Source organism: Hyla sarda, chromosome 4, assembly GCF_029499605.1.
Source record: "Hyla sarda isolate aHylSar1 chromosome 4, aHylSar1.hap1, whole genome shotgun sequence".
Lineage (NCBI taxonomy): Eukaryota > Metazoa > Chordata > Amphibia > Anura > Hylidae > Hyla > Hyla sarda.
The window spans coordinates 337,894,894-337,909,117 of NC_079192.1; positions in this window are offsets into that span (position 1 = coordinate 337,894,894).

The following is a 14,224-nucleotide window of genomic DNA, read 5'->3' on the forward strand; positions in this document are numbered from 1 at the left end:
TATTTATACCTAACAAAAGGGAGGGTTTACAAAGCCACTCCCACATACAGTACAAAGCCACGCCCATACATACAGTCAGCATTAGGTTACAAGGTAATTATTCAGCCTACAGAAGATATGACACCTCCATGTGCATCAATAACCACCACATCTGTAGCTATGGTGACCAGCTGACAACACATGAATCTACGCCATATCGCATAATAGCCCTCATTTACTAATGTCAACCCGACTTTTTTGTCGGGTTGTGCGACCATATTTGTGTTGCATAGCCCATGCGACACAAATTTGGTCGCACAACCTGACAAAATATATCATCACTCTGAGTGTTTTTTAACAGCGCTGTTGCTGTGCGTTGTCACTGTGCGCACTGACGGTGACTTCGCGTTGGGGACATCACTCATCATTGCGAAGCGCACAGCAACAGTGCCGGAGCCAGAAGGATCGCGGACCCCGGGGACAGGTAATTGTAACACCGGGGATGGGGAGGTGATGGGGCAGCTGTGGTGTTTGTACTCAGGAGGATTGTGTATAGAAGCGAAGTGGGGACCAGATAATGCTATATGTCTGGTCCCCACTTCACTTCTATACACATGTGCCTCTGAAGCGCTATCAATGACAAGCATTAGTCATAGTTAGCGCTTCAGAGGCATATGTATATAGATGCGCTGTGCGGGGGGCATATATAATATATATCTACATGCGCTGCGGTGTGTATATGATAGTGCTGTGCGGGGGGCATATATATATATATACACATGCGCTGCGGTGGATATATGATAGCGCTGTGCGGGGTGTATATATATATATATATATATATATATATATATACACATGCGCTGCTGGGGGAATATGATTGCGCTGTGCGTGGGGCATATATACAATTTTCCATGCGACACAATTTTCGACCCGTGCGACACAATTTTACTCCCCGTGCGACACATTAGTAAATCAGGGAGAAAAATACACGGAGTAAATCAAGAAACACTCAGAGATAAACCCAAAGGCAATGTGACAACTTAATATTTCCACGACAAACGGTAGTGTGAACGGGGCCTAAAGGAGTCTGCTTAAAGGAGACCTCTGTCTATACAAGAATTCTTGCTAAGAATCCTGTCCAGGACACTATGCAAACCTAGTTATAATCTGAGTGCAGAAGAGGTGGAGGAAGAAGAATTTGGGGAGAAGTTGAATGAGGGCTTCATAGATACATTGTAGGACCAAAGTAAGCATGTGGCAAGGCAGTGTGTCTTTCAGGTTATTATTGGCAATTTAAAGGGTACTGTTAGATACAAAAACTTTTTATATGTTGTGTATCTTGGCAAAACATTAACATTAACTTTTCTAGTATTTTTCATAAGAAATTTGTATTTCCTTTATATAGAAATCATGGCTTATAAAATCATGGCTTTGTCCAAGGTGAAGCACAGGAATGGACAAAGTCCAGTAAATAAGGGTGGGCTAGCAATCCTCTGTGCTCTCTCCTGTCTGATAGGACTCCTCTGTGCTCTCTACTGTCTGATAGGACTCCTCTGTGCTCTCCCCTGTCTGATAGTACTCCTCTGTGCTCTCTCCTGTCTGATAGTACTCCTCTGTGCTCTCTCCTGTCTGATGGGACTCCTCTGTTTTCTCTCCTGTCTGATAGGACTCCTCTGTGTTCTCTCTTGTCTGATAGTACTCCTCTGTGCTCTCTCCTGTCTTATGGGACTCCTCTGTGTTCTCTCCTGTCTGATAGGACTCCTCTGTGCTCTCTACTGTCTGATAGGACTCCTCTGTGCTCTCTACTGTCTGGTAGTACTCATCAGTGATCTCTCCTGTCTGATAGGACTCCTCTGTGCTCTCTCCTGTCTGATAGGACTCCTCTGTGTTCTCTCCTGTCTGATAGAACTCCTCTGTGCTCTCTACTGTCTGATGGGACTCCTCTGTGCTCTCTACTGTCTGATAGGACTCCTCTGTGCTCTCCCCTGTCTGATAGTACTCCTCTTTGCTCTCTCCTGTCTGATAGTACTCCTCTGCGCTCTCTCCTGTCTGATGGGACTCCTCTGTGTTCTCTCCTGTCGGATAGGACTCCTCTGTGCTCTCTACTGTCTGGTAGTACTCATCAGTGATCTCTCCTGTCTGATAGGACTCCTCTGTGCTCTCTCCTGTCTGATAGGACTCCTCTGTGTTCTCTCCTGTCTGATAGTACTCCTCTGTGCTCTCTTCTGTCTGATGGGACTCCTCTGTGTTCTCTCCTGTCTGATATGACTCCTCTGTGCTCTCTACTGTCTGGTAGTACTCCTCTGTGTTCTCTCCTGTCTGATAGAGCACAGAGGAGTACCATCAGACAGGTAAGAGCACAGACTATTTCTATAAAAATAAAATGTTCTTAAAAATATCTGAAGTATATTAGAAAGGTGAATGTTTTGCCAAGATGTACAACATATCAAAAGTTTTTTAATCTGGCAGTGCCCATTTAACTACTGGTGAGACAAAAAGTGTTTTCCTATATTTGAGCCCTGCCAAGATTAAATAACCACTAAATAAACTGTAAGATAGAGGACACCAGACACACATGTACACCCTGGTTGCCTGGCACACAAGGATGTACAGATACGTCCTGAAAGGCATCTGGACAATGAAATGTGCAAAAGAGCTGCACTCGCTTTGCAGACAGAGGGTCTTGACTACTATTAGTAGAAGAGGACCCACCTGTAATGGTAGACATCAGCAATCATGTTAATGCCTGCCATTAACCCTTCAGATGCCATGATCAATATTGATCCCATCATCTGAAGCATCAAGAGGGTGTTGTAAGACTCATCAGACCACCCGTAGCACGATTGCGAGGGTCTGATGAGTCAAGTTGGGGGCCTATGCCCTGCTTACCTATGGTTATCCTCTTGTATGCTCGGCTTTCTGGTAGACTTTTCAAATTGATTGTCAGTATCACTGATCAGTGCTATGCCAATACATAGCACTAAATGGTAATAGCAATTAATAAATTGCTATAAATAGTCTATATGGACTTGAAAAACCTAAAAAGAAAAGTAACAAAAGTTTTTCTGAACTTGAATATTTTTGATATTGGCGCATGTGTAAATGTTCAAACTATTAAAACAAAATACCAAAGTCAAAATTTGCTGATTTATGCTCAGAAAAAAAGAAATTAAAACTCATCAAAAAGTCACATATATGTAAAAGTGGTACTGATAAAACTCAGTTACACGGCACAAAAAATTAGCCCCCAAACAGCCGCGTAAACGGAAAAATAGGAAGAAAGTTATATACTGAAACATACTTTATTTTTTTTTTCAAATGTGACTTTATTTAAAAGCGGTACAATTTTAGAAAAGCATGTAACCAATCGTTATCATTTTAATAGTACTGACCCAGTAAAAAAATAAATTGTACTCCCCCCCTCCCAAACTAAACCCCCTAAAAATTGCAAAATTTTTGTTTTCTTTAGAATTTTCGGACGCATGTATTTTATTTTTGTTGAAGTATACATTTTATGGTGTCATACATGATAGGTGTCATTACAAATACAATTGGTCTCACAAAGAATAAGCTCTGACTCTATTGATGAAAAAAAAATTGAGTTATGGCTCCTAAAAAGCAACGAGTACAAAACGAAAACACAAAAATGAGAATAAGCTGTTTCCCCAAGTCCATCCCCAAGGGGTACTCCCGTGGAAAACATTTTTTTTTTTTTAATCAACTGGTGCCAGAAAGTTAAACACATTTGTAAATTGCTTCTATTAAAAAATCTTTATCCTTCCAGTACTTTTTAGCAGCTGTATGCTTCAGAGGAAATTCTTTTCTTTTTGAATTTATTTTTTGTGTTGTCCACAGTGCTCTCTGCTGACACCTGATGCCCTTATCAGGAACTGTCCTGAGCAGGAGAAAATCCCCATAGCAAACCTATGCTGCTCTGGACAGTTCCTGATATGGGAATCAGGTGTCAGCAGAGAGCACTGTTGAAAAGACAAAAAAAAATTAAAAAAGAAAAGAATTTCCTCTGTAGCATACAGCTGCTAAAAAGTACTGGAAGGGTAAAGATTTTTTTATAGAAGCAATTTATAAGTCTTTTTAACTTTGTGGCACCAGTTGATTTAAGAAAAAAAAATGTTTTCCACCGAGATCGAGAGATCAAGAACTAAGCCTATGTACAATCGGCCTCCATTTTGGATTATTTCTTCTGACTACCAGTAGAGTAAGCCAGGAGTTGTTCAAAAATTAAAGTAGACCTGTGTCACGGTGCCGGCTGGCAGGAGGTGGATCCTCTGTGCCAGAGAGGGATTGGCGTGGACCGTGCTAGTGGACCGGTTCTAAGTCACTACTGGTGTTCACCAGAGCCCGCCGCAAAGCGGGATGGTCTTGCTGCGGCGGTAGTGACCAGGTCGTATCCACTAGCAACGGCTCAACCTCTCTGACTGCTGAAGATAGGCGCGGTACAAGGGAGTAGACAGAAGCAAGGTCGGACGTAGCAGAAGGTCGGGGCAGGCAGCAAGGATCGTAGTCAGGGGCAACGGCAGGAGGTCTGGAACACAGGCTAGGAACACACAAGGGAACGCTATCACTAGGCACAAGGGCAACAAGATCCGGCGAGGGAGTGCAGGGGAAGTGAGGTATACATAGGGAGTGCACAGGTGAAAACACTAATTGGAACCACTGCGCCAATCAGTGGCGCAGTGGCCCTTTAAATAGCAGAGACCCGGCGCGCGCGCGCCCTAGGGAGCGGGGCCGCGCGCACCGGGACAGGAACGAGGGAGAGCGAGTCAGGTACGGAAGCCGGGGTGCGCATCGCGAGCGGGCGCCACCCGCATCGCGAATCGCATCCCGGCTGGAGGCGGTATCGCAGCGCACCCGGTCAGTGGATCTGACCGGGGCGCTGCCGTAGCGAAGATGTTGCGAGCGCTCCGGGGAGGAGCGGGGACCCGGAGCGCTCGGCGTAACAGTATCCCCCCCCTTGGGTCTCCCCCTCTTCTTAGAGCCTGAGAACCTGAGGACCAGACTTTTATCTAGGATATTGTCCTCAGGTTCCCAGGATCTCTCTTCAGGACCACAGCCCTCCCAGTCCACTAAAAAAAAAGTTTTACCTCTGACCTTTTTGGAGGCCAGTATCTCCTTAACGGTGAAGATATCAGAAGAACCGGAGACAGGAGTAGGAGAAATGAGTTTGGGAGAGAAGCGGTTGATGATGAGTGGTTTAAGAAGAGAAACGTGAAAGGCATTAGGAATACGAAGAGAAGGAGGAAGAAGAAGTTTGTAAGAGACAGGATTAATCTGGCACAAAACTTTGAAAGGACCAAGATAGCGTGGTCCCAATTTGTAGCTGGGAACACGGAAGCGGACATATTTAGCGGAGAGCCATACCTTGTCTCCGGGAGAAAAAATGGGGGGAGCTCTTCTTTTCTTATCAGCAAACTTCTTCATGCGTGATGAAGCCTGTAAGAGAGAATTTTGGGTCTCTTTCCATATGGTGGAAAGATCACGAGTTATTTCATCCACAGCGGGCAAACCAGAGGGCAAGGGAGTAGGGAGGGGGGGAAGAGGGTGACGGCCGTACACCACGAAAAATGGGGATTTGGAAGAAGATTCAGAGACTCTGAAGTTGTACGAGAATTCGGCCCATGGTAGAAGATCTTCCCAGTCATCCTGGCGGGAGGAAACAAAATGCCGTAAATAATCACCCAGGACCTGGTTAATTCTTTCTACTTGCCCATTGGATTGAGGATGATAAGCAGAAGAAAAGTTTAATTTGATCTTGAGTTGTTTACAGAGAGCCCTCCAGAATTTTGACACGAATTGGACGCCTCTATCCGAGACGATCTGCGTGGGCAACCCGTGAAGACGAAAAATGTGTACAAAAAATTGTTTTGCCAACTGAGGCGCTGAAGGAAGACCAGGAAGAGGAATAAAATGTGCCATCTTGGAAAATCGATCAACGACCACCCAAACAACAGTGTTGCCACGGGATGGGGGTAAGTCTGTAATAAAGTCCATACCAATCAGAGACCAAGGCTGTTCGGGGACAGGCAGAGGATGAAGAAGACCAGCGGGCTTCTGGCGAGGAGTCTTATCCCGGGCACAGACAGTGCAGGCCCGCACAAAATCAGCAACATCCGTCTCCAGAGTCGGCCACCAATAGAAACGAGAGATGAGTTGCACAGATTTCTTGATGCCCGCATGGCCTGCGAGATGGGATGAGTGACCCCATTTGAGGATTCCGAGGCGTTGGCGTGGAGAGACGAAGGTCTTCCCTGGAGGAGTTTGCCTGATGGAGGCTGGAGAAGTGGAGATCAGGCAGTCAGGAGGAATGATGTGTTGTGGAGAGAGCTCTACTTCCGAGGCATCCGAGGAACGAGAGAGAGCATCGGCCCTAATGTTCTTATCGGCAGGGCGAAAGTGAATTTCAAAATTAAACCGGGCAAAGAACAGAGACCACCTGGCCTGGCGAGGATTGAGCCGTTGGGCAGACTGGAGATAGGAGAGATTCTTGTGATCGGTGTAAATAATAACTGGAAATTTAGATCCCTCCAGCAGATGCCTCCATTCCTCAAGTGCTAATTTAATGGCCAGTAGCTCTCGATCCCCGATGGAGTAGTTCCTCTCTGCCGGAGAGAAGGTCCTAGAAAAAAACCCACAGGTAACAGCATGCCCGGAAGAATTTTTTTGTAGAAGAACCGCTCCAGCTCCTACTGAGGAGGCATCAACCTCCAATAGGAAGGGTTTAGATGGGTCAGGTCTGGAGAGCACGGGAGCAGAAGAAAAGGCAGACTTGAGCCGTTTAAAGGCGTCTTCCGCTTGAGGAGGCCATGACTTAGGATTGGCATTCTTTTTGGTTAAAGCCACGATAGGAGCCACAATGGTGGAAAAATGTGGAATAAATTGTCTGTAATAATTGGCGAACCCCAAAAAACGTTGGATAGCACGGAGTCCGGAGGGGCGTGGCCAATCTAAAACGGCAGAGAGTTTGTCTGGATCCATTTGTAGTCCCTGGCCAGAGACCAAGTATCCTAGGAAAGGAAGAGATTGACATTCAAACAGACATTTCTCCATTTTGGCATAAAGTTGATTGTCACGAAGTCTCTGAAGAACCATGCGGACATGCTGGCGGTGTTCTTCTAGGTTGGCAGAAAAAATCAGAATATCGTCCAGATACACAACAACACAGGAATATGAGAGATCACGAAAAATTTCATTAACAAAGTCTTGGAAGACGGCAGGGGCGTTGCACAGGCCAAAGGGCATGACCAGATACTCAAAGTGTCCATCTCTGGTGTTAAATGCCGTCTTCCATTCATCCCCCTCCCTGATGCGGATGAGATTATAAGCACCTCTTAAGTCCAGTTTGGTAAAGATGTGGGCACCTTGGAGGCGATCAAAGAGTTCAGAGATAAGAGGTAGAGGGTAGCGGTTCTTTACCGTGATTTTATTAAGACCACGGTAGTCAATGCAAGGACGTAGGGAGCCATCTTTTTTGGACACAAAGAAAAATCCAGCTCCGGCAGGAGAGGAGGATTTGCGGATAAACCCCTTTTTTAAATTTTCCTGGATGTACTCAGACATAGCAAGAGTCTCTGGGGCGGACAGAGGATAAATTCTGCCCCGGGGTGGAGTAGTGCCCGGGAGGAGGTCAATAGGACAGTCATAAGGCCTGTGAGGAGGTAGAGTCTCAGCTTGTTTTTTGCAAAACACATCAGCAAAGTCCATATAGGCCTTAGGGAGACCGGTTACAGGGGGAACCACAGGGTCACGGCAGGGAGTACTGGGAACCGGTTTAAGGCAGTCCTTGAAACAAGAGGTACCCCTCTTGATCTCCCCTGTGGACCAATCCAGGGTTGGGGAATGGCGTTGGAGCCACGGTAGTCCAAGGAGAATTTCGGAAGTGCAATTGGGGAGGACCAAGAACTCAATTTTTTCTTGATGAGGTCCGATGCACATTAGAAGGGGCTCCGTGCGATAACGTATGGTACAGTCCAATCTTTCATTGTTAACACAATTGATGTAGAGGGGTCTGGCGAGACTGGTTACCGGGATGTTGAACCTGTTGATGAGAGAGGCCAAAATAAAGTTTCCTGCAGATCCGGAATCCAAGAAGGCCATAGTAGAGAAGGAGAAGGTAGATGCAGATATCCGCACAGGCACAGTAAGACGTGGAGAAGCAGAGTTGACATCAAGGACTGTCTCACTTTTGTGCGGAGTCTGCGTGCGTCTTTCCAGGCGGGGAGGACGGATAGGACAATCCTTCAGGAAGTGTTCGGTACCGGCACAGTACAGGCAGAGATTCTCCATGCGGCGTCGTGTCCTCTCTTGAGGTGTCAGGCGAGACCGGTCAACTTGCATAGCCTCCACGGCGGGAGGCACAGGAACGGATTGCAGAGGATCAGAGGAGAGAGGAGCCGGGGAGAAAAAACGCCTCATGCGAACAAAGTCCATATCCTGGCGGAGCTCCTGACGCCTTTCGGAAAAACGCATGTCAATGCGAGTGGCAAGATGAATGAGTTCATGTAGATTAGCAGGAATTTCTCGTGCGGCCAGAACATCTTTAATGTTGCTGGATAGGCCTTTTTTAAAGGTCGCGCAGAGGGCCTCATTATTCCAGGATAGTTCAGAAGCAAGAGTACGGAATTGTATGGCGTACTCGCCAACGGAAGAATTACCCTGGACCAGGTTCAGCAGGGCAGTCTCAGCAGAAGAGGCTCGGGCAGGTTCCTCAAAGACACTACGAATTTCCGAGAAGAAGGAGTGTACAGAGGCAGTGACGGGGTCATTGCGGTCCCAGAGCGGTGTGGCCCATGACAGAGCTTTTCCAGACAGAAGGCTGACTACGAAAGCCACCTTAGACCTTTCAGTAGGAAACTGGTCCGACATCATCTCCAAGTGCAGGGAACATTGTGAAAGAAAGCCACGGCAAAACTTAGAGTCCCCATCAAATTTATCCGGCAAGGATAGTCGTAGGCCTGAAGCGGCCACTCGCTGCGGAGGAGGTGCAGGAGCTGGCGGAGGAGATGATTGCTGAAGCTGTGGTAGTAGCTGCTGTAGCATCACGGTCAGTTGAGACAGCTGGTGGCCTTGTTGCGCTCTCTGTTGTGACTGCTGGGCGACCACCGTGGTGAGGTCAGCGACAACTGGCAGAGGTACTTCAGCGGGATCCATGGCCGGATCTACTGTCACGGTGCCGGCTGGCAGGAGGTGGATCCTCTGTGCCAGAGAGGGATTGGCGTGGACCGTGCTAGTGGACCGGTTCTAAGTCACTACTGGTGTTCACCAGAGCCCGCCGCAAAGCGGGATGGTCTTGCTGCGGCGGTAGTGACCAGGTCGTATCCACTAGCAACGGCTCAACCTCTCTGACTGCTGAAGATAGGCGCGGTACAAGGGAGTAGACAGAAGCAAGGTCGGACGTAGCAGAAGGTCGGGGCAGGCAGCAAGGATCGTAGTCAGGGGCAACGGCAGGAGGTCTGGAACACAGGCTAGGAACACACAAGGGAACGCTTTCACTAGGCACAAGGGCAACAAGATCCGGCGAGGGAGTGCAGGGGAAGTGAGGTATACATAGGGAGTGCACAGGTGAAAACACTAATTGGAACCACTGCGCCAATCAGTGGCGCAGTGGCCCTTTAAATCGCAGAGACCCGGCGCGCGCGCGCCCTAGGGAGCGGGGCCGCGCGCGCCGGGACAGGAACGAGGGAGAGCGAGTCAGGTACGGAAGCCGGGGTGCGCATCGCGAGCGGGCGCCACCCGCATCGCGAATCGCATCCCGGCTGGAGGCGGTATCGCAGCGCACCCGGTCAGTGGATCTGACCGGGGCGCTGCCGTAGCGAAGATGTTGCGAGCACTCCGGGGAGGAGCGGGGACCCGGAGCGCTCGGCGTAACAACCTGTATGCATGAAAATGGGTACACATAAATTCATGGCTATACCTTTTTTAATTTCAATAGTCCTTTCCATCTGTTGAATATGCCATTTTGTTAATATGCAAACAAGGTTCAAGCGTCCATGGGGCACTCTCCAGCACAGCATGAGCCAAGGTAAGTCCAGACCATGCCCTCTTTATCACAGAATCAACCCAAAATCCTGATGGCTAGCCCTATCTTGCCATGTATTTATTTACACTCCTGTTGTCCTGCTGAAAGGTCCATTTTAAACCTGTGCCTGGCTTTTCTTTTTGTCCATGACCACCAAGAGCTCCCCAAACACTACCATTCAGGACACATACACAAGGAATGCCCTGAGGGAACTACAGATATCACCATCTTTAGTGCAACCTCCCGGTCACGGTGTTAGCTACTGTAACAATAGTGACTCAGAACAGGACCTATCTGAGGACTTCTACCTCTAGCATTCCCAAAGGTCTCATTCCATTGCTTTATCTGTCCTCCCACTGGGTTGCAGTTATCGTTGAGCACTACTCAACAAATTCTACAAACGGTACTGTCCCTATATGAATATTCCACTGCACTAGCTCTGTAGCCATTTAATCCTACACCCATAAACAAATAAAGTCCTCTAGTATGACCAGTGGACATAATGATATTCTTTAACAGAAAAAGTTGTAGCAATATAAACAACTGCCAAAATACATAATCATTAAGTATGATCATTTAAAGTACATTATACTATACAAAAGATGAAAAATCAAGTCAAAGTCAATCAACTAATATTTTAGAAGCTAGCTTTTCAATATAATGGAAACGTTATCATATGAAACCACTCAGAGGCCTCTCTCAGACTTGCAAAAAAAAAAAAAAACAGCAATGATGGGACCAAGTTCAACATACTCCTCAAAACTCTTGCATGCACCCACATAAGAGGAAATGCAGACGTGGTTACTAAGGGCAATTACCAGCCTAAATCAAACTAGAGAACAGGTTTGTTGCACCAACAGGTACAAAGGTAGGGAGTTTACGGCGCTGTCCACAACCAAAATGGATAAATCTTTTGCTTTATTAATACATGTAACGCGTTTCAAGGATGCTCTGTCCTCTTCTTCAGACTGAAGAGGAGGACAGAGCTTCCTTGAAACGTGTTACATGTATTAATAAAGCAAAAGATTTATCCATTTTGGTTGTGGACAGCGCTGTAAATTCCCTACCTTTGTACCTGTTGGTGCATCAAACCTGTTCCCTTATTCCCACGCTGCTGCGAGGGCGGGTCTAGCTGCAGTCCCAAGTGATCACCCACGCAACCATCCGAAAGGTTTTTCAACATATACTCCTATGAGCGTTGTGCCTCAAATCAGCCCAACTGGATCCAGTGAGTCTCTCTGCCTTTGGGGCCCGTCCGGTTTAATACTGTTCTTCACAGTGGAGAGCTTTGTCTCTTTTTCTCTTCTCTAAATTAAACTAGAGGAAACCTCAGAGTGGTGGGAACCACTAGGCAGCATGTCACATGATTGGCATCAGCTAGTAAGCACCAGCATAGCACGAAAACACTTGGACCTTGGGTGAAACCCACCGCAGTCATGTCCACTCAAATGCTACATGCGACATCCGATCGCGGTGATGCCCTGTATTAACCCTTCAGACGCTGCGATCAAAGCTGACCGCCGCGTCTGAAGGGAAAGTGACACTAACCCGGCAATTTCACCGCGGCGGTCCCGAACAGCCCGACTGAATAGCCGGGTTAGTGCTTACAGGACATCGGGAGGGACTTTACATGCCTCCTCGGGTCTACTCTGTTCAGGGATCCCCTGTATGGCTGGCGCTCTCCTTCCTCGTCATCACGTTGTCGCGTACGTGCATCGGCGTGCGTAACGACGTGATGGCGGTGACGGAGAGCAAGGATACTCGGCCGGCAGCAGAGACGTTCCGGAGCGACGGCGACAGCGATGGAGCGACATCCAGGTCAGCGGTGACGGGTCCGGAGCGGCGGGGACGCGTGAGTATGACCTCCTATGCAGTGGTCTTCAATCTGCGGACCTCCAGATATTGCAAAACTACAACTCCCAGCATGCCCGGACAGCCAACGGCTGTCCGGGCATGCTGGGAGTTGTAGTTTTGCAACATCTGGAGGTCCGCAGGTTGAAGACTACTATTGGGTTCAAAATCTATATTTTTTTAGATTTTGCACCTATAAATTGGGTGCGTCTTATACGCCCGTGCGTCCTATAGGGCGAAAAATACGGTAGCTTTTAAGAGCATGTCTTAAAGAATTTTATTTTTAGAAAATGACTGAAAGCGTTAAAAAAGAATACCAAGATTAGTGAACATACAGTACACCTGTCATGTATATATTAAAAGGAATGCATTTGCTGAAATCTGTGACTGCCTAATCCTCAGGCAAATGGAATCTATCTGAAAGTTGCACTGTCATTTATCTCCTTTGAGAGATTAGAAAAAAGCTAGAAAAATAAATTGCAGAATTTCCTCCAGACATTTAAATGCCATTTTTTTTTGTGTAAACGAATAATTATCACATTTACCACTATTATTTCAAAAAGGTCAATATGTAATCTGTGTTCAAAGACAGATATCCAAGGGGTATTTGATAGATAAGGGTCTTCAAGCTTTATTATATTAAGTGCTTGGATTTGCAACACAGATCTTATTGAGAATTACAAAGATTATAATGCTTTGGAACAAGGGGGAATATCTGATATGAAAATACCGCTACACAGAAAGCATGCCTATATATTACCTTACTGGCAAACATGACAACAGCTCATATACATAATAGAGATGAGCGAACTTACAATAAATTTGATTCGTCACAAACTTCTCGGCTCAGCAGTTTATGACTTATCCTGCATAAATTAGTTCAGCCTTCAGGTGCTCCGGTGGGCTGGAAAAGGTGGGTACAGTCCTAGGAAAGAGTCTCCTAGGACTGTATCCACCTTTTCCAGCCCATGGGAGCACCTGAAAGCTGAAGTAATTTATGCAGGAAAAGTCAGCAACTGCCGAGCCGAGAAGTTCGTGACGAATCGAATTTACTGTAAGTTCGCTCATCTCTAATACATAATCATAACATCCGGTTTATGTGATATGGAGGACCCGGAGGCCTCGGAATAAAAAATAAATAAAAATGCCAAAACTGATACTATATAAGGAAAGCAGTGATCCAAAAGCATACTACAAAAGGAATATTATATTTCAATGTTTTAGTGTTGTAATTAGAGATGAGCGAACTTACAGTAAATTCGATTCGTCAGGAACTTCTCGGCTTGGCAGTTGATGACTTTTCCTGCATAAATTAGTAAAGCCTTCAGGTGCTCCGGTGGTCTGGAAAAGGTGGATACAGTCCTAGGAGACTCTTTCCTAGGACTGTATCTACCTTTTCCAGCCCACCGGAGCACCTGAAGGCTGAACTAATTTACGCAGGATAAGTCATCAACTGCCGAGCCGAGAAGTTCGGGACGAATCGAATTTACTGTAAGTTGGCTCATCTCTAGTTATAGTATAGAAGTACATTATGAAGGGCATCTTAGAACAGCCCGCTGTCAGTAAATTAGAGTTTCCAATCCTTGTGCTTGTGGGTCATGTCATCTTATAGAAGAATATTCAGCCTTTTATGTAAAATCTAAGCAAGGCCAAGGACACATAAGCTAGCAAGTCCTTTCTATTCATGCTCATGCCTCCTCTCATATTTCTGAGTGACAGCAATCTTTCTATCTTTCAGTATATTTCCCTGACAAACATGGACATGAAAATATGTACAACTAGGGGATACCGTATTTTTCGCTCTATAGGACGCACCGGCGTATAAGACACACCCAATTTATAGGGGCAAAATCTAAAAAAATAAAGATTCTGAACCCAACAGTGGTCTTCAACCTGCGGACCTCCAGATGTTGCAAAACTACAACTCCCAGCATGTCCGGACAGCCATTGGCTGTCCGGGCATGCTGGGAGTTGTAGTTTTGCAACATCTGGAGGTCCGCAGGTTGAAGACTACTGGATAGGAGGTAATACTCACGTGTCCCCGCCGCTCCGGACCTTTCACCGCTGCCCTGGATGTCGCTCCATCGCTGTCGCCGCGTCCCCGGGGTGTCCCCGACTCTCCGGATGTCTTTTTCCCCGGGATCCACGCTCTCCGTTGCCGTCATCACGTCGCTACGCACGCCGCTCTTATTGGATGACGGGACGGCGTGCGCGACGACGTGATGAAAAGGAAGGAGAGCGCCGGCCAATCAGGGGATCCCGGCACGGAGCAGACACTGAGGAGGCAGGTAAGGTCCTGTAAGCTGTTCGGGACCGCCGTGATTTCACCGCGGCGGTCCCGAACAGCCTGACTGAGCAGCC